Genomic DNA, 11,761 nt, shown 5'->3' with positions numbered 1-11,761 from the left:
ACCAAGGAGCCAAAGACTCTAATACAGGGGGCAACAAAGGGGCCCAATCACGGATTTCCTTCAATGGCTTATCAAACAACTAGGGATCCTCCCAAAATCTAACTTTCCTACCATTACTTGCTCTCCATATCACCCCTTTAGCAATAATGTCTTTACACTTTGAGGCATGATTCCAAATGTGGGACCCATTAATACTGAAATCATAATTGATGAAAGAGAGAAGAGAAGAAGATAGAAGAGGATACTTACTTCACCAAATTTTACACCACTCACTGTCAGAGTGGAATAGTCTCCAAACCTGTTTAGACAAAAGAGCTTCATTGAGGGTCCAGATTCTCCTCAGGCCCAGACCACCTTTACATTTCAAACTGCAAACCTTGTCCCAAGCCACTAAAGCCATTCTTTTCATTTCCTCTACCCCAGACCAGAGAATTTTTTTTTGAATTTTTTCAATAGCATCAGCATACTTAACTGGAATTTTAAAGAGGCCAAGGGCATAAATAGGAATGCTTTGAAGGGATGCTTTAAGAAGTTGAAGCTTGCCAGCCTGACTTAGGAGAGCATCTTTCCAACCAGCAAGCTTTATTTGAAATTTATCCACCAAAGAACTCCAAAAGGAATCAGGTGGAGCAATGTCCAGGGGGAGACCTAGGTAAGTAGCAGGAAGATCAACAATCCGACATTCCAGAATTTTGCTGATTCTATGCTGTCTTCTCTCAGGAGTGTTGATAACAAACACTTCACTTTTGACCTAGTTGATAAGCTGTCTTGAAGCAAAAGAAAATTTGCAAAGGGTGTCCTTCAGGATTCTGGCTTTCGAAATGCTTGAGTCCCCCATAACAATGGTGTCATCCACAAATTGTTGGTGGGAGCAAGCATGATCCGCAGATGAAGGTACATTGGAGACCTTTAAAAATACCTCTAGTCACCATGCTTTCCATGGACCTACCAAAACATTCAGCCATAATTATGAAGAGGATAGGGGAGATGGGGTCCCCTTGCCTCAGTCCTCTAGAGGCTTTAAAGAAGGAGGAGGGAGATCCATTAACAACAACAACAAAGGAGGCAGAGGAGATGAGCTTATTGAAGAGGTCCACACTTTTATTAGAGAAGCCATAAGCCAAAAGGACCTTCATGAGGAAGGACCAATCAACCTGGTCATAGGCCTTAGATAGATTAAGCTTGAGAATAAAACCCTATTTCTTAGCCAAAACAAGGGAGTGGATGTTCTCATGGAAAGTTATGATGGAGTCTAGAATTTGCCTTCCTGACACAAAACCATTTTGCTGATGACTGATCAAAGAAGGAAGGAATTTTAAGATTCTGGAGGTTAGGACCTTGGAAAGTATCTTATAAAAAGAGTTGCATAAGCTGATTGGCCTAAATTTATCCAATGAAGGTTCCATTAATCTCTTTTAGAAGTTTTCTAGCCCCCAAAAAATCTTTAACCCCATTGGAGACATCTTTCCCAACAATATCCCAGAACTCTTGGAAAAAGAACATAGGGAAGCCATCAGGTCCAGGGGCTTTGTTACCTTCAAAAGAAAAGACAACATTTCTGATCTCCAAATTTGAAGGGATAGAAGTAAGGAAGGCATTGTTCTGCTCATCAATTAGGCAAGGAATGTTTTGAAGGAAGGAATTTTGAACATCAACATCTAGGCTGTGATCCCTACAAATAAGATCAGTGAAGAAGCATTTGGCCTCATTTCTTATCTCCTCCTCCTTAACCAGCTCCCCATTGTCCACCATCAGTTTTTTGATCCTATTAGCCGCTTTATGTTTAATAGTCGACATATGGAAGAATATGGTATTCTTATCTCCTTCCTTCAGCCAAATACATCTAGACCTCTGCTTCCAAAAAGCTTCTTCTTTAGAAATGATTTCATGGTATCTTTTGAGGATCTCATTTTCTTCATCAATAGTCACAGAAGAGAATCCATCCTTCTGGATTTGGACCTGTATTTTATTGAGGTCTTCCTGAATTTTTCCTTTGACCTCAAAAATATTCCCAAAGTTGGATTTATTCCAAGTCCTTATGTTGTCTTTTATGCTTTTAAGTTTCTTCACAACTTTATACATGGCAGTACCCTTAACTTGAATGTTCCACCATTCCTGAATTTTATGGGTGAGATCCAGATGAAGAGTCCACATTTTTTCAAACCTCAAAGGAAATTGCCTTCTTCTATTGATGGGTTCAGCAAAAAGAGTTATGGGATAGTGGTCAGACTCAACACAAATGTGAGCAGATAGAGAACAAAAATAATGTATGTACCAATCATCAGAAATAAGAGCCCTGTCAAGATGAAATTGAATAAGGTCATTTCCAGCCCTCTTGTTAGTCCAAGTGTAATTGCATCCTTGCATCCCCACATCATTAAGAGCCCGAGTGTTTATAAAATCCATAAGGGCCAGTCTGCTATCCAACTGAGGAGGGCTTCCACCAAATTTTTCCTCTTCTCTCAAAGGGGTGTTGAAGTCTCCCACGACCAGCCAACTGAGGTTCTTGAAACTATCCCTTATTTCCATAAGTTTTTTCCAAAAATTACTTTTGGCTTTCAAGGTGTTAGGAGCATAAATGTTAGCGAGGACCCAAGAGGTTCCATCTTTTAAATACTCAAATTTAATGTAAGAAAAAATGCTTTCTTGAATAAGAACATGAACTTTAACACTATTTAGATTCCAAATTGTTGCAATGCCTCCAGAGGCACCTTCTGAGCTACCGCCACTAATACTCCCAGATTTAAAGAAATTCAAAGCTTCAACCTTATCACTACTCATCTTAGTTTCTTGAATAAGAAAAATATCAGGTTTTCTATCCCTAATCATATTCCTAATAATATCATGCTTGTGGGGATTATTAAGTCCCCTAATGTTCCAAGAAACAATCTTCATAATTACTTACCAATTCCTAACTCCTTTAGAGTCTTCTGAGTCCCATCTGCTATGTTCTTGCTAGCCTCCTTATCTCTGACTTTATGGTTTGAAGGTCATCCTGGGGATGAGGAGGCATACCCTACATCAACTTGAGCAATTCTACTAGACTTTCTTAATTGGGCGGCCGAGGGAGTGGATCCTTTTTTATTCCTGTGTTTTGGAATTTTCCAATCGACTTCTTTCTCAAAAACCACTTTGGGATTACTAAGGATTATAGAAATTTCCTCTTCATTACCCCAATTAGATGATCTGGAATCATGTGAAGATCTATTGACTATTTTAGAGGCTTGATCAAAATCCGAAAGGTTCATACCCAATATAGCACATTTCTGGGCCTCTTGCAAATCAGATCTGATTGTGAGAGGGGAAGAGTCAGTCATTTCTTCTTGTGAGCCAGTGATCTCCCCTTCCTCAGATTGTTCCACTTCCTTAGTTTCCTTATCCTTTTGATCCTCTTCATTGGGAGCTTCCTTACTGGCCAAGGTGTTAGCAACTACCATCTCGGTATTTTCTTTAGAAGATTCATTTTGATATTTTATTTCCTCTATTCGGATCTGCCCTCCTAGGGGGTTGTCTGCTTTCATTCGTACCTTACTAAGAGCTTCTTGGGGGGGGGGAGATGATTAGAGATAGAGGTAGAGGAAAACACATCCTTATTCTCCCCCAGGGGTCCAAAACAATTGGTATCAACTAGGCCGGTTTCCTTATTCAAGGAAAGTAGAACAAGGATACCTACCTTCATCACAAAGAAGATACCCATTATGCAACAATGCCATAAATCCAAGAAAGAGAGGGAATACTCTTCAAGCAAGGATACGATAGTTGAAAAGAGATATATTGCTAGAAGTGTAAAGGAGATCCTTGGAGGAGAAGAGATCTTTGTTCAAAGGACATCTCCCTCCAAGAGGAATTGTCTTAAACAAGTATAACATCTTCTAGAATGAAGCACATAAGTGAACAAGAATTCAATCCTTCCTCCTATTGCTAGGTGAAAGGGATTCTTGATGAAGGATGAATCACTTTTAGCCCCTAGAGGGATGGGTGAATTTATCATAGATGTACATTACCAAGTGTTAAAGAGGTTGTAGTCAAGGACTTACACCTCTTATATAAGAGAGAACCCTTGAGTGAACAACAACAATGCCACACAAGGAATGACATCAAGTAATATAACTCACACCATCCACCACATGGGAAAGAGTGGATCCTTAGAGATAGAGAGACAAAGAGAAATCATTTCCCCCCTAGTGTAGGGACAATGAGAAGAATGCACACAATCTTCTAGAGATAGATTAACATAATCAAATGCCTAATGTACTTTCATGAATGCATGCAAGAAAATACATTAGTATATGTAAAATAAATGTCTCAAGAAGTGGTAATCTTTGAAAGGAAGAAAAAGTATTAGATATTACCCAAGGGGGATTGAGCATATAGAAAATGATAATCATATATGAAAAATGCAGCCCCTAAAGGAAATAGTGATACACGAGATATAGAGAAAGGGATAGGAGTGAAAATTCTTGCCCCCCAAGTAAGAAGGACAAGGGAAAAAGGGATACACATTTTCTAATGGTGTTTATTTTCAAGTGATATGCCTTCCTAATGAAATAAATTATCTAAAGGGAGGATATGCACTTCTCGAGAGATCGTTCCATGCAAGGAGGCATATCGTGCTTTAGAATAATCATAACCATAGAAAATATACGAATTCCAAGAGAATAAAAGAAAGAGAAGAGGTGCATTACTCATTAAACAAAATACTCTCTAAGCAAAGTGGAAAACCAAAGAACAATTACTTGCTCACATAAGAATAACCCAATGCAAGAAAGGAGATCTAAAAAATGAATAATGCACCAAGATGGAGATGAATATATTGAAAGAATGAGGAAACATGAATTTCATGTTGCTACCCCAAAGTATATAAAATTGAAACAATACCACCACAAATGATAAAGAGCTCCCATTAAATGGGCTAGTTATGTCATAGGATGAAGAGCAACATGAAGGGAAAACAAGTGCTAAGGCACTATGTTTTACCAAGAAATACAACTAGATTTGTTGTGAGACGAATTTGTGCAAGATCATATTGCAGTTGAACAAATTTCTTAAATGCATAACATTTTCCATGAGAATGTGAATATAAATCATGAAAAATGCAATATTCAATACCTTTCACTTGCTTAAGATTTTTGTTTTTATTTTGAGGAGGAAAGGAAATGTTCTTGTCATATTTCAATCTCCAATAGATTCTTGCAGCTAATCTGTTAGGATGGTAAATATCGTCTTGACATAAAGGAGAGGATTTTTTAAGAGAGGAAGGTTTATTATCCACAATGCTAATTTTGCCACTATCTTGTAGTCTTGAATAGATTTTTGAAAATTAGGGGGCAATCATTAGCATTGTGATCATGGGTTTGTTGAAATGAACAAAAATGATACTTAGAAGAAGAAGCATTTTTATGGGCCCTTTTGATTTGTTGTCTTTGAAGATAATCTTTAAATTTTTGAAGCCTAAGGAGTTTGTCCATAGAAAGAGGGGTACCATTTCCTAGGCCTCTTGTAGAAGTTTGTGTGGGAGGATTTATACGGACATGAATTCTATGCTCAAATTTCTCAATTCCTCGTCCTTTAAAACCTTGTTTTGTAATTATATGAAAGCCGTGACTATAAGAATGTTGCAATTGATTAGATGGAGGAATAAGATCATGAATTTATTTGAAATCTGATGTGTAAGGAGGAAGAAAAGGATTTGTAGATGAAGGAGTATCATGTGAAATTACAATCTCTTTTCCTTTATCAAGCTTATCCTTTTTAGGAGATTGGGGAGGAACATCTTCATCATCTAAAAGCCCATTTTTTAGTTATTTCTATGCAAGGGGAAAGGTCATGATTAAAATGCATGAAATAATCCTCCCTACATATACTTTGATGTTGAAGATAGGTTTTAGGAGAATAAGGAGGATCTAAAGATGTAAGAATGTTAATGTTTTGATTTTCCCCCCTTGCACAAGGGTTTGTGTAGAAGAAGATGGGTCTTTGTCACTTTCCAATGCTTGCACTTATTTAAAGAGAGCATTAGTTAAAGCATTAGGTCTAATCTCATCCACATAAGATACCTTAGGAGATGTACAAGGGTTTTGATCTTTAGGTTTAGGATCTACAAAATCCTTAAGGTGATTAACATAGGAAATGCATTTTATTAACAACATCACCATAATGCAACATAAATGATACATGAAAGCTTTGAGATTTAATAGAAAAGAAAAGAATTTGGAAATCCTAACAACACAATATGACCAAGTGCTATGAAAAAAGAGGAGCAACATGAAATGAAAGAAACTCTTATCTGACACATGATTGTAGTAAATATATACAAAAATCAATGTAATCATATGCGAAAGAGCAAGTAAATCATATTTATTATTTTCCATTGAAATTCTCTTAATGAAAATCTTAATTTGCTGGAAAATAAGATCTATTAAAATTAGGACCTTTTTATGAAAATTAATGTAAGATTTGAATGTGATGAATTTCAAATTTGGGTTTGACCTTAGAAAGTGTTAAAATTGATAAAGTATGCCTATTTTTTGGTTTTTAGTAGAAAAATACAGTCAATTCCATCTCCCGAAATTTCAGGAAAAAAACTAAGGATCGTGGCAAAAATGCACTCGGTCCAACCAACTTTTTTCAAAATTTTCACGAATGATATAAATTATGATTTTAATGCGGAATCCAAAAAAACAACCGATTTGGAGATGTCTAGATCAGTTAAACTTGCAATCAAAGGTCGAAAATAGAAGAATTTTAAAAATTAGGGTTTTATGATTTAACCACTGAATTTTCAAAATAAAGAGACAGATTTGAATTGCAATTTTGAAATAGAAATCAGATCTGAAACAAGTAATTAAAATTTTACACTTCACAAGCTTAATTTTCTCAAAATGAAAAATTAAAGGTTTTATGTCATTAACCTCTAAAATTTGCAAATAGATCAAACTTGTAGATGAAAATTTGAAATTCAAATTGCAATTAATCAGATCTAATAATGATAAATCAGAATTAATGTGTAAGACGCCAGGTTCACCAAAATGTAAAGTGGAAAATTGAACCCTAGTGACACCCCACCTAGGAGAGATAAAGGAAGTCACTAGGATGATTTTCACTTGGAGGAACTTTACATTTTAAAGAGGGGCTTGAATCCACTAGATCCAAATCCAAGGGAGGCAAGGATGTGAATTCCAAGTGGATAGCTGTTAGGGTTTCAAGTAGATCCGAAGCAAATATGAACTAACAATTATATGCAGATTTAAATACAAAAGATACAGAAATAAAATAGGACACAGATAACACAGAGATTTAACGTGGTTCACCCAAAATGGGTTACGTCCACCATACACAACCATCCAATCTTTCTTATTATCCAGCAAAAATAGTACATCAATATTACTATTCATTCTCTCTGATACACCATTTTCGTATGGAGTTCCTGGAACTGTCTTCTGCTTTCTAATCCCATTTAATGAGTAGTAATCTTCAAATGCCTTCCTACAATACTCACCTCCATTATCCGATCTGAGACACTTCAACCTTTTTCCTGTCTCATTCTCAACCAAAGCTTTCCATTTCTTAAAAGTTTCAAAAACATCTGATTTTTGCTTTAGGAAATATACCCATGTTTTTCTGGTTGAGTCATCAATAAAAATAACATAATAACAAGAGCCACCAAGAGATGATACCTGAGCCGGTCCCCATACATCTGAATGCACAAGCTCTAACTTCTCACTCTTCTTCTCTTTCCCAACCTTGAGAAATCCGACTCTTTTCTATTTGCCATAAACACAGTTTTCACAAAACTCTAAATCAATCTTCTTTAGTCCTGGCAATAGATTTTTGGAGTGAAGGATTTTCATCCCTTTCTCACTCATGTGCCCAAGCCTATGGTGCCACATTATCGAATCTGTTCTTGCAACATCTATTGTTGCTGTCCCTGCAGTAACTTTATCTGTAGTATCTAAGGTAGAGTAAGTGTTACCAGTACACAGATATAATGTGCCTACCTTCGCACCTTTAGCTACTACTAATGATCCTTTACTGACCTTCCAGATACTGTCTGAGAAGGTAACTATGCAACCTTCACTACCTAGTTGCCCTGCAGAAATTAAATTTCTTCTTAAGTTAGTAACATGTCTTACCTCCTGCAGAAACCAGTCATTTCCATTCTGCAACTTGATCTTTATCTTTCCTTTTCCAACAATTTGACAGGGCTCATCATCACCCAAATATACCTGTCCAAAATCACCTTGAACATAATCTAGAAAATATTTTGCTGATCAGTCACCACATTTCAACAATAGTAAGGGTTGAAGTGTGTTTTACCCTCTTTTGTAAACAGGAAAGTTGACTTGTTGACTATGTGGAACAAAGAGAGAAAGTGAGTGAAATGAGGAGCTACCAGTTCAGGATCATGCTGTAACTTTGGATTTGAGCTAATTATATTGATAAGAATATGTCCTATAAATTTGGAGAAAAGTCATCTAGATCGTGGCGAAAGTGTACATGGTCCTCCACAAAATCCGCGAAATGAAAAAGGGTTCTTCAGCCTCTGCAAATGAAGCCCAAATCTGCAATTATAGCTACGCACCTGCAACCTACACACAAAAAAGAGGGGAAGAAGGGTTGTGGATAGGGGTTTGCCTTAGTTAAACCTTGATTGAGGAATCAACCTTGAAAGAAAGTAATTGCAAATGCTGAAATGTAAACAATGGAAATGTATACCCTGCAGATTTGCAATTTGTTGATGATGATTGCTTTGATTATTGAATGTAATCACAAGTGTTGCATGAAATGACATGTAACATGCAAAAACCCTAACACACACACATACTTGCAAATGATGTTGTAATGTTGCTCCAATAGATGAATGAAGAAGTCTTGAATACTTGAATGCTTGATGAAGATCTTGAAATCCTGTGTTGTATCCTTATGCCTCTCAACCTTATCATGTGTTCGCCCCGAAATGAGGGAATTGAATATCCTTTTATACATGCCTCAAGGATAAATTTTCAATCAAAGAAGGGCAACAAAGAAGAATTGCAAACCCCGAAGTCATATTGTGAATAGCAAACCAGGGAAACCCAACATAGGGCGACCTTAAAAGGTGGGGACAGGGGCACCACACCCCTGTCCTGCCCTATTTTGGGGCTCAGACATGCTTTGGAGGCAGGAAGAAGTCCTGAGCAAAGAAGAACCCAAGGGTAAAAGTGCAGAAAGGGGTCTTGGTCAGAAAGGAGGATGTTGTCGCCAAGGCGAGGACCTCAAATGTGGCTAAAATTATTGGGGTCGCAATTTTATGACACTAAAAGATTATATTAATGCCTTAGAGCTTCCAGTAACCAACCAGTTATCATCATATAATCATCTCAAAAAATCTGGTAGTTAACCAGTTACATGCAAGCTATCAGCCAGATACAATCCAACCGAGACTTTAAGAATCAACCGGATCACAAAAATGTGTATCTCAATCCTTATTATCAATTCTACTTCCTCTACCCCTACAAATAATTACATAATATCATATTTATACCCACCAAAACATATCGGGGTCAACCTCATAAGATTACAGTTACCAATGTAGGAAAATGAAACGTGTAACTAGGTCGCCCCTAAGAATTAAAGAAATATTTCTGGAAAAATAACAACCAAGAGGTGCAGTTCAGCAGGAAGATCGACCACACACCAAAGAACATCAGACAAGACCCAAAATAGATCCACACATCGAGAATCATATCGGTAATGAAGGAAAACCAACTGGTAAGCACAAGAACTATCCCAGAACTCAGAAATAGTCAACCGGAAGCAATAACTGATTGGAAAAAAACCCAAATGAATTGAAAATCTAGAATTAAGCACATGAACCAGCCTAGAAATTGAAAATAAGATCTTCCATGAAAATAAAGAAACTACCAGTACCAACTGGTAAGAACATAAAAAACTGCATAAAGAACTAGACAAGAACAAAACTGAAAGGAAATTTTTTTTTGGTTGATGCAAGATTTCTCATCGACCGAGGATGCTCCTTTATCAGAAAACCCAGGTATAAAAAGATGTTCCATGAGAGGAAACTCATGAACATCTAAAAGGATTCAGAATAAAGACCCCATGCTCATTTATGATCCAAACATTTTCTTTATCTGCCAACCTTTGCTTTAGATCCTCTAGTGCCTCAATCGACTTCTCTAACCCTTGACTCCCTTTGTTTCTCTTCTTTTGCTTCAGATCTCTACATTGTCTTTGTTTACTGCTCTCTTTCTTCTGCAACTCTGATTTGGTTCTTCCACAAGACTTCATCTAGTTTGTCACCATAAAATCTTTGTCATCTAGTTCGATCTATCCATTAGGCTCATTTGTCAGATCCTTCTGCAAACTCATGTCAACCTTTGGTATAACCTCTGCAACCGGTTCTATCAGATCTTTCTACAAACCTTTTGATATAACCTCTGCCACTGGTTCCTCAGTACTGCAAATTTTCTCGAGACTCAGATTCTTCACCTCCTTCTCTTTTTCCTTCAAATAAATCAATGTGAACTTCTACCCATCTTTCTCAATAGTGACTAGGTTTCTTCTACAGTCATAAATAGCTCCTCTATCAAACTGCCAAGGTCTTCCCAACAAGACATGACAAGTACTCATAGATACACCATAACACAAAACTTCATCTCTAAAAGGATCAATTATATTGAAATTCACCAAACACTATTCCTTTATTTCTATCTTTTGATCATCTTGTAACCAACTCACATCATAAGGATAAGGATGTTCAAGATTATTCAATCCAAGCTTCACAACCATCTCCTCAGATACCAAATTGTTAGTAATTTCACTATCTACAATAACTTTGCATCACTTACCACCTGATTTACACACAGTCTCGAAAAGACTCTTCCTTTGAGTAGATCCGATATCCTTTCTCCTGAACATAAGGGATTCTCCTTGCTTTGGTGCACAGTTAGATCCGGTACCTTCATCTTCGGTTCCTCATTTTCCACACAATTTCTTGCCACTCCTTGCTTATATTCATAGAATTTATGTCCATTTTATCCACACTTGAAACATTTGCCAAGAAATTCTCTACCGGTACTACTAGTGCCTTTACTTTGTGTTTTTTGTTCCAGTTCTTTACTCCACTTAGGTTTTGATTCATCTTCCTCAACCAGTTTCTTCATACTATCACTCATCTATCCTTTGAATTTATCCTTCCTTCTATTAGGTTTTCTTCTTCTCATCTTCTCCTCAGCCTTCAAAGCATTCTGGCAAGCTTCTTCAACCGTGGAAACCCTCAACATACTCATTTCATCCTGAATGTTAAAAGCAAGTCCATTTATGTACCTTGCCACCTTTTATCTGTCCATCTCTCTATGTCCAGATATAATCACCACCTTGTAGAATTACTCAGTGTACTCTTTCACAGTCATGTTTCTCTATTTTAGGTTTTGCACCTTCTTGAACAACTCCAATTCATAGTCTCCCGGTATGAACTTGGCCTTCAATCTTGCAACCATCTGTCTCCACCGGGTGATCTTCAATGCACCATTCTCTACTCCGCCTTTCTGTAATTGTTTCCACCATAAGGCAACATTCCCTTTCAACTTAGTCTGTGCCAACTAGACTCTCTATGGGTCCTTGGCATCCTCAAACTCAAAGTTGTCCTCCAACTCTCTGATCTAATCAATCAGATCCTTCAGGTTCACTGTTCTAGAAAAGTTGGAAACTTTAACTTTATGAACTTTACTAACTTGCACCACTGCTCTCAGCAATATTTCCT

Source organism: Cryptomeria japonica, chromosome 10, assembly GCF_030272615.1.
Source record: "Cryptomeria japonica chromosome 10, Sugi_1.0, whole genome shotgun sequence".
NCBI classification, from domain to species: Eukaryota; Viridiplantae; Streptophyta; class Pinopsida; order Cupressales; family Cupressaceae; genus Cryptomeria; species Cryptomeria japonica.
Note: the sequence above shows the minus strand (reverse complement) of the source record.